Here is an 18,937-nt window from a genome sequence, read left to right on the forward strand (position 1 = left end):
CTATTTGCTTGGTATGCAAATTGCAGGGGGTCTAACAGCAGATCTGTGATGGTTTTCAAGTGAGACAGCACTAGCCTTATTATTATGGTACTACCACTATCACTAGTATTATGAGTAGACATTCCATATGTCTTCCCAGCATCCTATCTGCAGATCCCAAAGAGGTGAATGTCTTGGAAACTTTGTTTCAGGGAAGACTTTTTTTTAAATAGGCAGGGAAATGTAGGAGGGAGGAATCCAGCAAACAGTAGTAGAAGGAGAAGATTTTTTTTTGGTTTAGGTGTAAACTCTATTGTACTCAATGGGAATTTGTTTTGAAGCAAATAGGATTAAGTTATCAACTTACTGCAGATCAGAAAAGGTTGGGTATGAAACAATAGGAACATTCTTCACAATTTAGTGAAAATGCCAATCTGCTTAGAAGACCATCTACTTGCTTTCTTGATTAATCTGAGTATGTTGGTTCATTTTTTCAAAGCAAAAAATATTCTCATTTCACTGCATAATCAATAAGCCAACTTCTTCAGTAGCTAAGTCCAAAATTCCTCACTGTCTAGTAAAAAGTACACAAATTCCTGAGTGTGGGGTGTGGAGAGAACTAAATGAAGCTATATAAATTGCACTCTAGTGGATATTTGTTCTATTCCCTCAGACACAATCTTGGAGGCCCATTGCCTCCCTCAAGTAGACACTGCAGATTGCTAGCTTTGTTGAATGTATACTACTGTACAAGCAACCCTCCCTCATCAGACTTGGGAATAACTGTATTTACCAGCACATCTTTGCCTGAAGATGTAACCTCTGCTGCTAATGAATAGCACTGTCTCACCCAAAGGCTTCTTCAATTAACTCCCTTCATATTCATGTTGACCCTATAATAAAGCTATTGTTTCTGAATGTTGTATAACTACACAAATTTTTATTATGCCAGGCATTGCATTAGAGACATATTATGAATAATTACTATAATTACTAAAAACTGCAAATATAAGATTAGTATTGTTACTGTCCATTAAATCTCTTTCTGATGAGCTTTAATTAGTATGGTCTTAAAATTTGGCATGATTATGTTTTTTGATTGCAATGCATCAACTATTTGCATTAATGTAAATGGTAAATGGTAAACTGTAACCGAGTGCATTTAAAGGCACCTCGGTGCGTTACAATGGTCTGGGCTTCAGCTGTGCTAGCATCTACGGGTAGCTGCTGGTACGCTTGTGCCAAGTCTAATTTGGCGAAAACTTGTCCGTGCCCTAGTGAGTGCAATAAGTGTTGCACTACTGGAACTGGGTAGGCGCTCTTTTGCAATTTGAGTTTTCTGAGCTGGCACAGAAAGAACATTCTTTGTTGTGTTTTTTTGATGATCTTTTTGATATTGGGTGTCCATTTTAGGTCATGAGATATGGTAGAACCTAGAAATTTGAAGGTCTCTACTATTGGTACTGTGTTGTCTAGTATTGTAAGAGGTGGCAGTATGGAAGGGTTTCTCCTAAAGTCCACCACCATTTCTACGGTTTTGAGTGTGTTCAGTTCCAGATTGTCCTGGTCGCACCACGAGGCTAGTTCAACCTCCTGTCTGTATGCGGATTCATCATTGTCTTGAATGAGACCGATCACTGTTGTGTCATCTGCGAACTTCAGTAGTTTAACAGATGGATCATTTGAGATGCAGTCATTGGTATATAGAGAGAAGAGAAGTGGAGAGAGCACACAGCCTTGGGGGGCCCTGTGCTAATTGTACAGGTATCTGATGTGATTCTGCTTAGCTTCACCTGCTGCTTCCTGTCTGTTAGGAAGCTTATGATCCATTTACAAGTGTGTTCAGGTACCACTAGCTGGTTTAGCTTAATTAGAAGAATGTCTGGAATGGTATTGAATGCTGAACTAAAGTCTACAAAGAGGACCCTTGCGTAGGTCTTTGGAGATTAAAGATGTTGTAGGATGTAGTGTAGAGCCATATTAACAGCATCATCTGTTGATCTATTTGCTTGGTATGCAAATTGCAGGGGGTCTAACAGCAGATCTGTGATGGTTTTCAAGTGAGACAGCACTAGCCTTATTATTATGGTACTACCACTATCACTAGTATTATGAGTAGACATTCCATATGTCTTCCCAGCATCCTATCTGCAGATCCCAAAGAGGTGAATGTCTTGGAAACTTTGTTTCAGGAAGACTTTTTAAATAGGCAGGGAAATGTAGGAGGGAGGAATCCAGCAAACAGTAGTAGAAGGAGAAGATTTTTTTTTGGTTTAGGTGTAAACTCTATTGTACTCAATGGGAATTTGTTTTGAAGCAAATAGGATTAAGTTATCAACTTACTGCAGATCAGAAAAGGTTGGGTATGAAACAATAGGAACATTCTTCACAATTTAGTGAAAATGCCAATCTGCTTAGAAGACCATCTACTTGCTTTCTTGATTAATCTGAGTATGTTGGTTCATTTTTTCAAAGCAAAAAATATTCTCATTTCACTGCATAATCAATAAGCCAACTTCTTCAGTAGCTAAGTCCAAAATTCCTCACTGTCTAGTAAAAAGTACACAAATTCCTGAGTGTGGGGTGTGGAGAGAACTAAATGAAGCTATATAAATTGCACTCTAGTGGATATTTGTTCTATTCCTCAGACACAATCTTGGAGGCCCATTGCCTCCCTCAAGTAGACACTGCAGATTGCTAGCTTTGTTGAATGTATACTACTGTACAAGCAACCCTCCCTCATCAGACTTGGGAATAACTGTATTTACCAGCACATCTTTGCCTGAAGATGTAACCTCTGCTAATGAATAGCACTGCCTCACCCAAAGGCTCCTTCAATTAACTCCTTTCATATTCATGTTGACCCTATAATAAAGCTATTGTTTCTGAATGTTGTATAACTACACAAATTTTTATTATGCCAGGCATTGCATTAGAGACATATTATGAATAATTACTATAATTACTAAAAACTGCAAATATAAGATTAGTATTGTTACTGTCCATTAAATCTCTTTCTGATGAGCTTTAATTAGTATGGTCTTAAAATTTGGCATGATTATGTTTTTTGATTGCAATGCATCAACTATTTGCATTAATGTAAATGGTAAATGGTAAACTGTAACCGAGTGCATTTAAAGGCACCTCGGTGCGTTACAATGGTCTGGGCTTCAGCTGTGCTAGCATCTACGGGTAGCTGCTGGTACGCTTGTGCCAAGTCTAATTTGGCGAAAACTTGTCCGTGCCCTAGTGAGTGCAATAAGTGTTGCACTACTGGAACTGGGTAGGCGCTCTTTTGCAATGCTTTGTTCAAGGTGGCCTTGTAATCAGCGCAAATTCTTATGGACCCGTCTGGTTTTACAGGGGTGACGATTGGCGTCTCCCATTTGGCATGGTCAACTGGCACTAGTATCCCCTGGCTGACTAATTTATCTAACTCTTTGTCAATCTTAGGTTTGAGTGCAAACGGAACCCTCCTTGCCTTTAACCTAATGGGAGCTATTTGGGGTCTAAATTGAAGGAGATAGGGGTCCCCTTGTACTTGCCTAAACGGTCCTCGAATACGTCTGCGAATTCCTCCATTAGGGTGTTTTGCAGGTTGCATCCGGTCCGGTGGACGCCAGTCACCCCCATTCCCAACGCCCGGAACCAGTCTAGCCCCAACAAGCTTGGCAAAGTTCCTTCGACTAACGTGATGGGCAGGGTCTTTTCGTATGTCCCGTACTTGACCTCGACGGTCGTTGTCCCTCGAACAGGGATGCGGTTGCCCTGGTAATCCTGCACCCGGAGCCGTTGTTTCTGTAGCTTGCGCTTTGCGATGTGTGGCAAGGCTTTCACAAAAGTGTCCCAGGACATGATTGAGATAGCTGATCCTGTGTCTACTTCCAGTCGGCACGGTACGCCTTCAATCGTCGGGTTTGTGAAGATCTTTTCTTCGATGCGGGTAGCTGCGTGGTCTATGGTAACAGTCATTCGGTTTGACTTCGCGCTCTTTCTTTCCTGGCCAATCTCGCCTCGCCGATCTCGCGCTCTGATTGGCTGGTTTGAAATTTCGGGGGGAATGTGGGGTTTGCATCTCTGACTCAGAGCCGCTCTGATTGGACGATTTGAATTTTCGGCGGGAAGGTTGGGGTGCTCGGCAGACTTGAGCCAGGTGCCCCTTCCTTTCACACCGCCGGCAAATGGCGTCCCTGAACTTACATCTTTGGCGCTGATGTCGCCCGCAACTTCCGCATTCCTCCGGGTCTTCCTTGTCGATTTTCGGTGTAGTGGACTTCTTCCTCCTCTTCGCTGGTTGACTCACGATAGGTTTCTTCGTGGTGGACTGTGCTCGGCTTTGCGCCCGCCATCGGCGTGAGTCGCTTTGTAAGGTGTCTGCTGCATGGTTGGACATCTCATGGGCTCTGGCCGTCCAGGCGTTTGCCAATGTCAGGTTGCTCTTGGCTAGCAACCGTCTCCTCAAACGGATGTCTCTGACCCCCGTATAAGTTGTTCCAGCAGCTCTTCGTCCAGATCGCGGTACTGCAATGCTTGGAGGCTTGTCTCAGGGCTGCCACGTAGTCGCTGATAGACTCGCCTTCTTGTTGCCTCGCTCCCCAAACTCGTGCCGTCGAGCGTGTTTGGACGGGCTGGTGCGTAGTGATTCTTCAGGAGGGTCTGAAGGGTCTGCCACGATACGGAGTGTGGCGGTGTTGGCTCCGCTAGGGCTTCTGACGGCGATGACTGCGGACCCACAGTGGCTTATGAAGTAAGCCCGTTTACGGTTGTCGGAGACTCCCTGTAGCTCGTTGGCCTCCAGGAAACTCTCGAAACGGGTCATGTATATTCCCCATGTCTCCTGGGCAGGGTCAAACGGAGTGGGTGGCGTGTAGCCGGTCATCGCTGCATTCGCCGTCACCTTGCTGGGTTTGAGTCTCGTAGTGAGTTCAGCTCTGTTCTGGTGCTCTGCCTCAAAATCCCACCCTCGTCGCCAATGTTATGTTTGGGTATTGACGAGGCAGGAGACCAGGTTAGTGACAACAGCTCTTTAATATAGTGTGACCCAGCAAAACTCTGGAGAAAAACCTCTCCTTATATACACTTCAGCCTGAGGCTGCATCCAATCAGAGACGAGATATTTCCCGCCTAAAACTCCCTCCAAAACTTACAGTAATACATTACAGTTTTTAATTATTAATGATTTTATGTTAGTTTGGAAAGTTGGTGATGAATAAATCAATAACAAATAAACATTTGGTTTGTGTTGAGATCCTTTCCACATGACTGTTCCAGAAGAAACTGTATCATTATATCCATATATATAGAAATATTATTTCAACCTCTTTCACTTATATATACACTTGTTCAGTGAAAGGCAATGATGATGATCGAGGAATTCAAGCCAAGTCCAGTGAAAAAATTGAAGGAACTGCAAATGTTTATTTTTGAGATGACTTAGAAAACAAGAAAACTTTGACTGCTTAAAAAAAAAAATCACCCCAATAATAAAAACAGAAATGATTATCCAGAAAAGTGATTGTTTCCCCTTTATTGGACACAAAGAAAAGACTAATCAGCCATCTGTTGGGGATGTTTTAATTCATATTCTTGAATGAAGCAGTATTTTGGGCTTGATACTCTAGTCTAAATAGCCCCCTCTGTGATTCTAAGTTTGGACACAAAAGAGGAAGCCACCCTGCTACCATATAGGCTACTCCCATAAGTTAATCTATGTTCATCTAGGTGCCCTAACCCTTACTCCAAGGTTAACATCATACCAGCAATTAAGTAAACAATACCCCAATCAAGAAACTGCCAAACAAGCCAAGAGTAAACAGCCCAACCAAAGAACCTTTAAGACTGCCCCACTACGCCAACATAGACAGGGCAAGCCACTAAAATATAAACTGAGAGCAAACCCCATTGTTTACTAGCACTGATTATGACACCTGGTTTGGGTAGGGAAACTTTCGGAAGAAAACAGCCAAGATCAGAGAGCAACAAGGACGTCTCATTTCACCCTGAGCTACAAATATTCTCCTTTATTGGTACACCAGACTTTACTGACTTATTTCTACTAATACTTTTATTCTATTCTTTAAAATAAGGAAAAGTCCTTATTTATTTGTCCGAATTTATTTTAAATTCGCCTGAATTAGTCTATAAAATTGAGGGTTTGTTGTGACTGAAAGTCTGGCTACCTTTTAAAAAAAACAACCTCCGAATCAGATGGGTTGCTTCATTTTTTTCTAAGTGTTTGGTCATATGTATGTGCTTCCTATCATAAGGGAAAATATTAGTATCCAGCATAGGGATTAGAATTGCAATCATGCTCTGCTCATTAGTTCTGTTCCCCACATATGTCTATATACATCTTTTCAATCTTCTATATGAAATTTAATCAAAAGACTTATAAGAACTAAGAGTGAGCAAGAAGAGGTAACATTCTTGGGAATATGCCAAACAGACAAACCTTCAGGGATTCTATTCGTTAATTTCCAATGTCTCCTGACCCTATCATGTCTCCTACTTGAGATTGCCGCTTATTTGTTTCCATATTCAAATATATGGGGACTTTAGTGGGGAGATGTAGCATTAGTTAGAAGTAGTAAAGCTATAGTATCAATGAATAGACAGCTGTGATAGTAGAAAACAGAATGGCCCTTTAGAAAGAAAGGGTAGTAAGAAAATTTTACTTGAGGGCTCTTCGAAATCTGGAATTAATATTGAGAATAATCATTTTCTGTGTCGTAAAAATACTTTCACAAATAGTGCTTTTGTAACAAGATATCTAGCCATCAATAATAAAAATTAGAAAATCTGTATTTTCTTAAATACATTTCATGGTAGGAAAAAAAAAAGATTGAAATTGTTCCTATAGCATTTCTCTCAAATCTGCATATAAAAAAGACTGCATGACTGAATTCACATAGTGAAGGGCATAAGTTGTAGTTTCAATGCTGCCCTTTCATAAATTGTATTACATATTTTGCTTTGTTATGAAATATGTCCTCTCCTTTAACATATAATTACTGAAAAATTCAAAAGGTGAAAGGATAGCGTTGAAAATTAAGGACCTTTTGATCTCTTCCATCCATTAGTCTTCCACAAAATAAAAATAGTAGAATCTTTTAAAAATGTATGCAAATTGCAATATAGAATCATCTGATCTTATTAGAACATCCATGGACTAGTGCTTTGGAACAGCCTCATGATGTAGTCCCCTTCTTGCTGGTTTTTAGTAAAATGTTAAGGATCAAACTATTTTGTAGAGTACTTTCTTAAGTTTATATATAAACTTTTAGTCTTTTTGCCTATTTGCTCCACTTATTTGTTTATAAATAAATGTTTATTTTTATATAAATTAAAAATTTATACATATTTTTCTTTACACTTCTTTTTTTGCATCTTGTTTGGGATTTTAATCAGAGCATGGACGTTTAACTGGTTTTATATTATTATTATTATTATATTATTTCAACCTCTTTCACTTTATTATTGCAATGCTCTCTACATGGGGCTCCCCTTGCGGGGCATCCGGAGGCTCCAGTTAGTTCAGAATGCAGCTGCGCGGGTGATAGAGGGAGCCCCTCGTGGCTCCCGTGTTACACCTATCCTGCGCAGACTGCACTGGCTACCTGTGGCCTTCCGGGTGCGCTTCAAGGTGCTGGTGACAATCTTTAAAGCGCTCCATGGCATAGGGCCGGGCTATTTACGGAACCGCCTACTGCTACCAAATACCTCTCACCGACCCGTGTGCTCTCACAGAGAGGGACTCCTCAGGGTGCCGTCAGCTAGGCAGTGCCGTCTGGCGACACCCAGGAGAAGGGCCTTCTCTGTGGGGGCTCCCACCCTCTGGAACGAACTCCCTCCAGGACTTCGCCAACTTCCGGACCTCCGAACATTTCGTCGTGAGCTTAAAACACACTTATTTATCTGCGCGGGACTGGATTAGATTTTAAAGTTATGGGTTTTAAGGGTTTTTTATTATTTATACTATTTTAAATTTCGGGCATAGAATAAGTTTTTTAATCTGTATTTATATGTATTTTAACTGCCTGTGAACCGCCCTGAGTCCTTAGGGAGATAGGGCGGTATATAAATTTGAAAAATAAATAAATAAAAAATAAATATTCTATGTGTACCATCGACAGTAATTTTGACTATAGCGGTAAAGAAATTGTTAAATTTAGGCAGTATATCTGCTCAGAATTATTATGTTATTTCATTGTCACCCATTAACAAGAATCTGACCAGTGGAAACTTTGTTTATGCAACAACTTGAAAAGGAAGTGAATTTCCTCCCCAATATATTCCATATAGAAATTAGTACATAGCTATTTAATCTTCTTTGCCTGTTTTACAATAATGGCATTGCTTGCATTCCAAACTTAAGTCTTAATCAACTCAAATTTGCCACTATAGAGCTGTATTGTTTGGTTTGATACTGATGTGGTAAACTGTTTCTATTCTGGATTTAAGCCAGAAAAGGGATTTCATTCTCTAGATTTTTTCGATGTTTTGAATACGTAGTTGTAATCCAAATGATGCTATTGAGTTTCATTTATATTAGAGAGCTTGAAATACAACAGTCCACACTGGGATCATATTACCGACAATTGAAGCATGCGGTTGACCAAAACATATTCTTTCTCTATTTTTATGTATGGAGGAAACAAAATCTGGTCACCTTGCAAAGCCTTATATTTATAAAGGAACCTCCTTAAAAAACATCACTTGAAAAGTCTGATTCAGATCCACTAAAGTGCAGCAAAAAAATATAAATTGGATGTGCAGGACAGAAAAAACTTCTGATTTCTTGGTGTTCTAGAAAGATTTAGCTTTCCATCACCACATTTTATATGATTGTATTGGATATAAAAGTTAAAATTACCTTTGAGCCTCTGAAGTAAGATTAACGTAATCAAACTATATATAGCATTTAGAATGAATATTGAGGATAGCATTCAGAAGAATATTGATGTTAATTTCATTTAGATATTTAATATATAGCGATAAACTATTGAGAAAAAGTTTATAACACGACAAGGTCTTTCAATTTACTTTGGCTAAATTGCCTTATGATGATGGTGGCTAATTTAAGTTTATCAATGGGTTTTTATTATGGAATGAAGACATATTGCTTCCTTTGGGCTCATTTAAAAAGCCCAATGTGTGACTCCTTTCAAGTTCTGGAAAGTTTGTGGGTCAGATTTCAGAAGAAAAGTCTGATTCTCTGAGCTTTAGAAGTTACTAAATATATTTAGATATTAATTGGGATGCAGTTAATCTTTTACCCACATTCACATGCGATAATAACATTATGGAATAATCCTAATTTGAAGACAGAGGAAGTGAAAATGTTTTATTTAGAAGTCTTGAGCCAAGAAAAGGATTAATATCTTGAATTAATTATTTAGTAAGAGCTATTTTAAGAATATTGAGACATTACATTTTAAATATAATCTCTTTGAACCATTGTTTGGCACTATATACAATTAAAACATATACTACCAAAACAATATGGTCCAGATGTTTTAGCAGATTCAGAAGCATCGTAATATTTGGATGTTAAAAATACTGTACCAAAAGTAAAATAAAAAACCAAATTCTATACAAAACTAAAAATATGACATAGACTAATATTCGAAAAAATATATGATTTGGGTATAAGAAATCAGAGTAAACAGTCTTGAAAAATTTATGGGCCCAATTTTTCAGAAGTGCTAAGCTCAGTTTTAAAGACCTAGGAATGAAGTTAATTCATCACAAAAATCTTGATCTGAATTAACTTGACATCCCCAAAAACATTTTTTTAAAAAAATGTGCAGCACTGAAGAAAATTTGGGGGCATTCTGACTCATACAAACTGGTCCTGTTTGTTCCATCTCTCCTTTGGTTTAAAGGCATCATATAAGCTAAAACAACTTTGGGGGGAAATATAATATAGCTCAGTAAAGGAATAAATATTCTTACCTTATTAATGCTGAGAAATTTCAAATTCTATTTATCAAAAAGTAAATGATTTCATTCAATAATAAATTCAGTTTACCACAAGAGTTTAAGATGGCTGTCCTTTACACTTGTATTTCAAAACTCCAAAAAATATTTTTAGCATGTCCACTCTAAATTCTGTGCAGCACATAATGACTTTGTTCAGTTTCATATGTTACAAATTTGCTTAATTATTCACAGTGCCCCATAGTACAGGAACTTCCAGCAGAACATGGCATTCATATATTAGAATACATTGGCCAGACTCTAGCTATATCTAGTTAGAGAAAGTTAAAAAAAAAAGACTCAGAATTCTATTGTTATGGAGTTTTTAAAACAAACCTACTTTCCATTTACAACTGCCTGAAGTTATTTTCTCTATGGAGTGGTTGGTAATGGTAATACTTTTCTCTTATTTATTTATTTATTTTGTCACAACAATATATGTAAGTATCATACAAAAAGATTATATAGTATATAAACATATACAGTATATAAACATATATAGTATATAAACATATACGTTTATATGCTATATATGTTTATATATATATATAATCTTTTTGTATGATACCTACATATATTGTTGTGACAAAATAAATAAATAAATATATACACAAAGTGTGATCTTAATTAATAAACACTTTCTAGATGAATAATTACTTGACTGTAAATGAAGTTCAAGCTATGTTTGTGTAAAACAACTCACCAAATCAGCTGCTATAGAAAATATTTTCTACACCCACCAGCAAAACATAGTCATACATGGTCAGTCAAATGGGAAGCAATCATTTCTGATCAATTTCCAGCCATTGCCAAGAGGGCCAAAATGCTGTTATTTCTTTGTTTTGTTTGTTTTTGTTTTTACATTTATACCCCGCCCTTCTCTGAAGACTCAGGGCGGCTTACAGTGTATAAGGCAATAGTCTCATTCTATTTGTATATTTTTACAAAGTCAACTTATTGCCCCCCCAACAATCTGGGTCCTCATTTTACCTACCTTATAAAGGATGGAAGGCTGAGTCAACCTTGGGCCGGGCTCGAACCTGCAGTAATTGCAGGCTACTGTGTTCTTAATAAGCCTTAATAACAGGCTTTTACCAGCGTGAGCTAAACCGGCCCATTTCTGAGAGGTTTTTTAAAAAACTTTTGCCTAAAATGTAAAAACAACAATAATTTAGTGCTTCAACTAAGAATATCACAAATACAGATACTGTGACACTGGTAGAGCTTTGCCAACTCCCTGTTCCTTTCTTCTCCTGTTTTATATCCATTAACCAATATGTAGATCAATTAGTGACAGCTATAAACAATAGTTATACCCTTTTTTAACAGAGATGAACAGAGCTTTTAAAATTGTTCTTAACTTCCTGAATTGCAACATTTGTGGCACACTGTTTAGGAAGAGAGACAAATTTAAATATAAAGTAAGAAAGGCAATACTGTACATGTTATATAGTATATAAACATATACAGTATACAGCATGCGGCCAAGAAGAACTTGTGGGGTTTTTTAAATAGTTTTTTAAATAAGGGTTTTTTAAGGGGGGGGAGGGATTCGACGGGTGGGGGGGAGGACCCGTCGGGGAGGGATCCAGCCCCTGTGCTAGTTCGCGACTTTACGCCATCTTGTCTGAAGGCAGGGGGGGAGGGCGTTCCAGGTTTAGAGGGTTGTTCGATCTGTACGGTAAGTGGGAGAGGCAGATATGGCGGGGGGGAGGGGCCGTATCGAGTTATGGGGGCACGTGTTCGATGTCTGAGAGCGATCACGTGCTCCGGCCCCTCAGTCCCCACCCGTTCCTCGGGTGGCCATGATCCTCAGAGCTTGGATCTTCGGCTGATGTTATGTAATGCCCGGTCCGTGGTTAATAAGGCTCCCCTGATTTGTGATCTTATTCAGGGGGGGTCCGCGGACCTCATGGGCATTACGGAGACCTGGTTGGGCCCTGAGGGGGGGGTCCCCCTTGTTGAGATGTGCCCTCCAGGCTTCCGAGCATTTCATCAGCCGAGGGTCCAAGGTAGGGGTGGGGGGGTGGCGGTTGTTATTAAGGAAGATCTAGAGCCGAGGGAGACCACTGTTCCTCAGATTGCCGGCTGCGAATCCCTCTGTGTGCGTTGGGGCTATAGGAATCAGTTGGGCTTGGTGATCGCGTACCTGGCTCCTTGCTGCGTGACCACAGCCCTGCCCGAGCTGTTGGAGGTACTGGCTGCTGTGGCGGTTGAGACCCCCAAACTTATAGTTATGGGGGATTTCAACTTGCCATCAGTTGGCTTGTCATCGACGGCAGCTCGGGAGTTCCAGGCTTCCATGACGGCCTTGGACCTGATTCGAGTAAATGATGGCCCTACACACACAGGGGGAGGCATGCTGGATCTGATTTATATCTCTGGACAGTGGTTAAATGATCTGGTATTAGATGATTTAGTAACAGAACCAATGTCATGGTCGGATCATTTTCTCCTTCGCCTAGACTTCCGAACCGCCATTCACCACCGCAGGGAGACGGAACCTATACGGTGGTTCCGTCCCAGGCGCCTGATGGACCCTGAGAGGTTCCAGACGGAGCTTGGGCCATTCCCTGAGGATCTGGCCCACGGCACGACTGAGGAACTGGTCGTGGCCTGGGAACAGGCCGCGGCCGGGGCCCTGGACCGTGTCGCGCCTTTGCGGCCTCTGACCCGGCGCAGATCTCGTCCGGCCCCTTGGTTCTCCGAGGGGCTGAGGGAGATGAAACGCCGGAGAAGACGCCTAGAGAGCACCTGGAGGTCCAGTCGCTCCGAAGCTGATCGGACACTAGTTAGGACCTATTCTAGGACCTACCTAGTGGCAATGAGGGAAGCGAGGCGCTCCTACGCCTCCACCCTCATTGCGCCGGCAGATAACCGCCCGGCCGCCCTGTTTCGGGTGACCCGCTCTCTCCTACATCAGGAGGTGCGGGATGACCCTTTGCAGGGACGAGCCGAGGAGTTTAGTGGTTATCTATACGATAAAATCGCTCAGCTGAGGGACGGTCTGGACCGAATTTGGGTTGATCAAGCGAGGAGGAGGCACGTCTTGTTGAGCACATTTGGGATGAGTTTGACCCTGTGGCTCCGAGGGGCGTGGACAGGTTGTTGGGGGGGCTTCACGGCACGACATGTTTACTGGACCCGTGCCCTTCCTGGCTGGTACTGGCCACTCAGGCGGTGACACGAGGCTGGCTCCAGAGGATTATCAACGCTTCTTTGTTGGAAGGGGTTTTCCCTGCCGCCTTGAAAGAGGCGGTGGTGAGACCCCTCCTTAAGAAGCCCTCATTGGACCCAGCTATTTTGGGTAATTATCGTCCAGTCTCCAACCTTCGCTTTGTTGCGAAGGTTGTAGAGAGTGCCGTGGCGACAGCTGCCCCAACACCTGGATGAATATGTCTATCTAGACCCGTTCCAGTCCGGCTTCCGACCCGGATACAGCACGGAGACAGCTTTGGTCGCATTGGTGGATGATCTCTGGAGGGCCAGGGACAGGGGATATTCCTCTGCCCTGGTCCTATTAGACTTTTCAGCGGCGTTCGATACCATCGATCATGGTATCCTGCTGCGCGGTTGGAGGATTGGGAGTGGGAGGCACCGTATATCGGTGGTTCTCCTCCTATCTCTCCGACCGGTCGCAGACGGTGTTGACAGGGGGGCAGAGGTCGACCGCGAGGACCTCACTTGTGGGGTCCCACAGGGGTCAATTCTCTCGCCCCTGCTGTTCAACATCTACATGAAGCCGTTGGGTGAGATCATCAGTGGTTTCAGGGTGAGATACCAGCAGTACGCTGACGATACTCAGCTGTACTTTTCCACCCCGGACCACCCCAATGAAGTTGTTGAAGTGCTGTCCCGGTGTTTGGAAGCTGTACGGGTCTGGATGGGGAGAAACAGGCTCAAGCTTAATCCCTCCAAGACGGAGTGGCTGTGGATGCCGGCACCCCGATTCAGTCAGCTGCAGCCGCGGCTGGCTGTTGGAGGCGAGTTACTGGCCCCAAAGGATAGGGTGCGCAACTTGGGTGTCCTCCTGGATGATCGGCTGTCGTTTGAAGACCATTTGACGGCCGTCTCCAGGAGGGCCTTCCACCAGGTTCGCCTGGTTCGGCAGTTGCACCCCTTCCTTGATCGGGATGCCTTATGCACAGTCACTCATGCGCTCGTTACCTCTCGCTTGGATTACTGTAATGCTCTCTACATGGGGCTCCCCTTGAAGTGCGCTCGGAGGCTTCAGTTAGTCAGAATGCAGCTGCGGGTGATAGAGGAGCTACCGAGCTCCCATGTAACACCGCTCCTGCGCAGACTGCACTGGCTGCCTGTGGCCTTCGGGTGCACTTTAAGGTGTTGGTTATGACCTTTAAAGCGCCCATGGCTTAGGACCTGGGTACTTACGGGACCGCCTGCTGTTACCACATGCCTCCCACCGACCCGACGCTCCACAGAGAGGGACTTCTCAGGTGCCGTCCGCCAAACAATGTCGGCTGGCGGCCCCAGGAAGGGCCTTCTCTGTGGGGCTCCACACTCTGGAACGAGCTTCCCCGGTTTACGCCAAATACCTGACCTTCGGACATTTCGTCGAACTCAAGACTCATCTTTTATTCGCAGGGCTGGCTTAAATTGGGTTTTTAAATGTTGAATTTATTAATTTTAATCGGGGTTTTTTAGTATGGTAAATTTTAATTGCTGGGCTAATTTAATAAGTTTTTTAATTCGTATTTTAAACCTGTATATTGTATGGTCGGTTTTTATTATGCCTGTACACCGCCCTGAGTCCTTCGGGAGAAGGGCGGTATAAAAATCAAATAAAATAAATAAATAAATAAAATAAACATATATAGTATATAAACATATATATACTATATATGTTTATATATATATATAATCTTTTTGTATGATACTTACATATATTGTTGTGACAAAACAAATAAATAAATATATACACAAAGTGTGATCTTAATTAATAAACACTTTCTAGATGAATAATTACTTGACTGTAGATGAAGTTCAAGCTATGTTTGTGTAAAACAACTCACCAAATCAGCTGCTATAGAAAATATTTTCTACATCCACCAGCAAAACATAGTCATATATGGTCAGTCAAATGGGAAGCAATCATTTCTGATCAATTCCCAGCCATTGCCAAGAGGGCCAAAATGCTGTTATTTCTTTGTTTTGTTTGTTTTTGTTTTTACATTTATACCCCGCCCTTCTCTGAAGACTCAGGGCGGCTTACAGTGTATAAGGCAATAGTCTCATTCTATTTGTATATTTTTACAAAGTCAACTTATTGCCCCCCCAACAATCTGGGTCCTCATTTTACCTACCTTATAAAGGATGGAAGGCTGAGTCAACCTTGGGCCGGGCTCGAACCTGCAGTAATTGCAGGCTACTGTGTTCTTAATAAGCCTTAATAACAGGCTTTTACCAGCGTGAGCTAAACCGGCCCATTTCTGAGAGGTTTTTTAAAAAACTTTTGCCTAAAATGTAAAAACAACAATAATTTAGTGCTTCAACTAAGAATATCACAAATACAGATACTGTGACACTGGTAGAGCTTTGCCAACTCCCTGTTCCTTTCTTCTCCTGTTTTATATCCATTAACCAATATGTAGATCAATTAGTGACAGCTATAAACAATAGTTATACCCCTTTTTTTAACAGAGATGAACAGAGCTTTTTAAAATTGTTCTTAACTTCCTGAATTGCAACATTTGTGGCACACTGTTTAGGAAGAGAGACAAATTTAAATATAAAGTAAGAAAGGCAATACTGTACATGTTATATACCGTATATACTCGAATATAAGCCGATCCGAGTATAAGCCGAGGTCCCCAATTTTACCCCCAAAAACTGGGGTAAACTGGGGACTCGAGTATAAGCCAAGGGTGGGAAATGAGGCAGCTACCGGTCGGGGAAACCCTCCCTCCCTCAGCCGAGAAGGCTGGCGGCTCCCCCGCCCCGCCCTCTCACTGCACCGGCAGGGCTTCCCCGCGCTAATGCAAAAGCCCGCCAAGTTTGCGCCATCCGGTATAATGTGAAAAAAAGAAGAAAAAAAAACCTCGAGTATAAGCCGTATATACTCGAGTATAAGCCGAGGGGACGTTTTTCAGCACAAAAAACGTGCTGAAAAACTCGGCTTATACTCGAGTATATACGGTAATTATAATTGTAGATATTGTATTCTGTGGTATCCTCAACATATATTTAGACTGCAAGTCAAAATGTATATTTATATTTCTCTTGTTCATTTAAAAATTAATGAACTGATATATGCTCCAAGAGAATGGTTATAGTCTTATTGCTGAGTTACATAAGATTTTATGTTGTTTACTTGAACTTTGACATAATGTAAAACTACTATACAAAAATATGAAAATAAATCAGAAGCAGGTCCTATAATTGTAATTCAACTCCACAATATGAAAGCCCAATAATACCTGTGATAGCATCCAACACATCCAAAGACTTTCTTTGTACTTAAGCATCTCAATCACAGTCTTATCTTTCTGGCAGATTTTAGTTTTTTCTCATTAAACACTCAACTATAAGTATTGCATAAGACATGACTCTTGTCACTGAAAATTTTGGCCTTTCAGGAAGATTTCATATTTGAAGCACTATATTTATAAACTTAAGATACAGTTACAAATTATTTGCTTGATATTTTCCATCGGCATTTTCAACAAAATGTTTTAAATACTAAAAAAGTCAGCATTCTGAGACATATAAGGATCAGTCAAAAAATAAAAAAGTCTTTCATGGACATGAAAATTATAGAAAGTCAAGCCACTCCATTTGAATCCAATTATACTAAAGTGTTGGACCTGCAATACAAAAAGCTCTCAGGCCCAGTTACAAATCTTCACTTTTCCTATGAACTTATTAGGCATATTACAGATAGTCTTTGACGTACAACCATTCATTTGGTGACCATTCAAAGTTATAATGGCACTGAAAAAAGTGACATGGCAATTTTTCATACTTACAACCTTTGCAGCATCCCCATGGTCACATGATCAAAATTCAGATGCTTGGCAACTGGTTCATATTTATGACACTTACAGAGTCCCTGAGCCATGGGATTACCTTTTGCTACCTTCTGGCAAGCAAAATTAATGGGGAAGCCAGAGTCACTTAACATATTGCAACTTAACAACTGTGGCAAGAAAGGTCAGGAAATAGGGCAAAACTCAACTATCTAAATTAAGGTAAAGGTAAAGGTTCCCCTTGCACATACGTGCTAGTCGCTCCCGACTCTAGGGGGCAGTGATCATCTCCGTTTCAAAGCCGAAGAGCCAGCGCTGTCCGAAAACGTTTCCGTGGTCATGTGGCCGGCATGACTAAATGCCAAAGGCACACAGAATGCTGTTACCTTCCCACCAAAGGTGGTCCCTATTTTTCTACTTGCATTTTTTACATGCTTTTGAACTGCTACGTTGGCAGAAGCTGGGATAAGTAATGGGAGCTCACCCTGTTACATGGCACTAGGGATTCGAACAGTTGAACTGCCAACCTTTCGATCGACAAGCTCAGTCTTAGCCACTGAGCCACCACATCCATCATAAATTTTTTAAAAAAATTAGGAACATAAATTTTTGGCTTAATTGTGGCTGTATATTGAGGACTACTAGTATTCTATTGGCCTCAGTCCCCAATTACTCCGCAATTGTTTCTGACTCCATCAAGCATGGAGAGAAATGAAGGATATTCTTTTTCACTAAGATCATTAATTTATCTAGTCTTGCAATGTTGATAGTAATTGACAGCAGCTCTATAGTTTTAGGCAGGACTTTTTCCCACCCTTAGATTGGACTTACTACAAGCAACTTACTGAAGCCCAGATCTTAAGATACTACAACCTGATAATGCAGGTAAAATACTTTGAACTAATGCAAAATTTGTAGTCTTCTTAAACCTTTGAGCCAAAGTTTCGCTTGGATTTTTACAGTTGAACAATAGGTAAATACAAGGGACTGGCCACCATATTAATTTCATAAAAGTTCATCTTCCATAATATGTGCAGTTCTATCAGACTATGACAGCTTGGCTTTCAGTTGCATGCTAACAGAAAAAGAAACGAATGCTATTGCAAATATTCTTGTATGTTTCCATAAGATCTTAAAATTTCTTCTGAAATTGAAAGCATGCATTAAACCAACTTTCTTCAGTGTGGATTCATTTAGATCAATTAAAACTTCCACTTTTATGTTAACACAATAATAGTGGAACATTTGAAATATATTTCTTGAGGTCTAAACAGTAAGAAACTAATTCATTTAATGACAGTAATAGCCTTTAGCCAATGTCTTAATAACCACTTATTATTTAATATTGAAGGAGTGGCTTAAGGTAATTAGATACATGTTCAAGGCTCTTAATTTAATTAACTACACAACCAATATTTCCCAAAGTAGGTTCAGCTTTTTTTTTTTAAGCATTGTTTAACTGGAAGCTTTTCATTTAAAGAGCTAAAACCAATTCCACATCCTATTCAGGTCATATAGTATTCCATAGCATCCTACGATTACAAAATGCATGGAAAGTTTGGCCTAACCAGAATAAATCAATTTCTTAAAATAAAATTAAGAAAGTACCAACTTTGGCCACCCAAGATGAATGCCTTAACACAGCCTTTCCCAAGCTGGTGCTTTCCAGATGTTTTCTCATATCCCCAATGACCATTGCAAGTTTATGTCCATCCTCTAACCATATAATTTTTCTCCACCCACTAACATGAATAAAATATAGCAATATGCGAAGTTGGTACTGTGATTTCATAGGGTGCCAGAATATGTTAATATTAAATGAAAGTTATTTCCCAATATTCCCTAGGAAACGTATTTTACTTACCTCACCTGTAGTTTGAAACAAAGAAAATATCAATCTGCACTCTGCAGTGTGCAATCAACTGTTGGAAGAAGAAAATTGCTGTAAATAAGAGTTTTAAGAATTATTTTTTTAAAAAAATAATCAGACAACA

At 40.7% G+C, this 18,937-nt stretch overlaps 1 protein-coding gene across 3 annotated transcripts in view; it reads right to left on the reverse strand.

The window, feature by feature from the left end:
- Positions 1-18,937, reverse strand: part of SULF1 (sulfatase 1) — a 108,400-nt gene that overhangs the window by 79,095 nt on the left and 10,368 nt on the right. For 2 of the 3 annotated variants that reach the window (XM_058177241.1, XM_058177239.1), the window contains exon 3: positions 18,808-18,865. The gene's annotated coding sequence lies outside the window, so the exon portion shown is untranslated. The remainder of the gene's footprint in view (positions 1-18,807; positions 18,866-18,937) is intronic. The other variant, XM_058177240.1, reaches the window with a different exon arrangement.

This window comes from Ahaetulla prasina, chromosome 3 (genome assembly GCF_028640845.1).
Source record: "Ahaetulla prasina isolate Xishuangbanna chromosome 3, ASM2864084v1, whole genome shotgun sequence".
Lineage (NCBI taxonomy): Eukaryota > Metazoa > Chordata > Lepidosauria > Squamata > Colubridae > Ahaetulla > Ahaetulla prasina.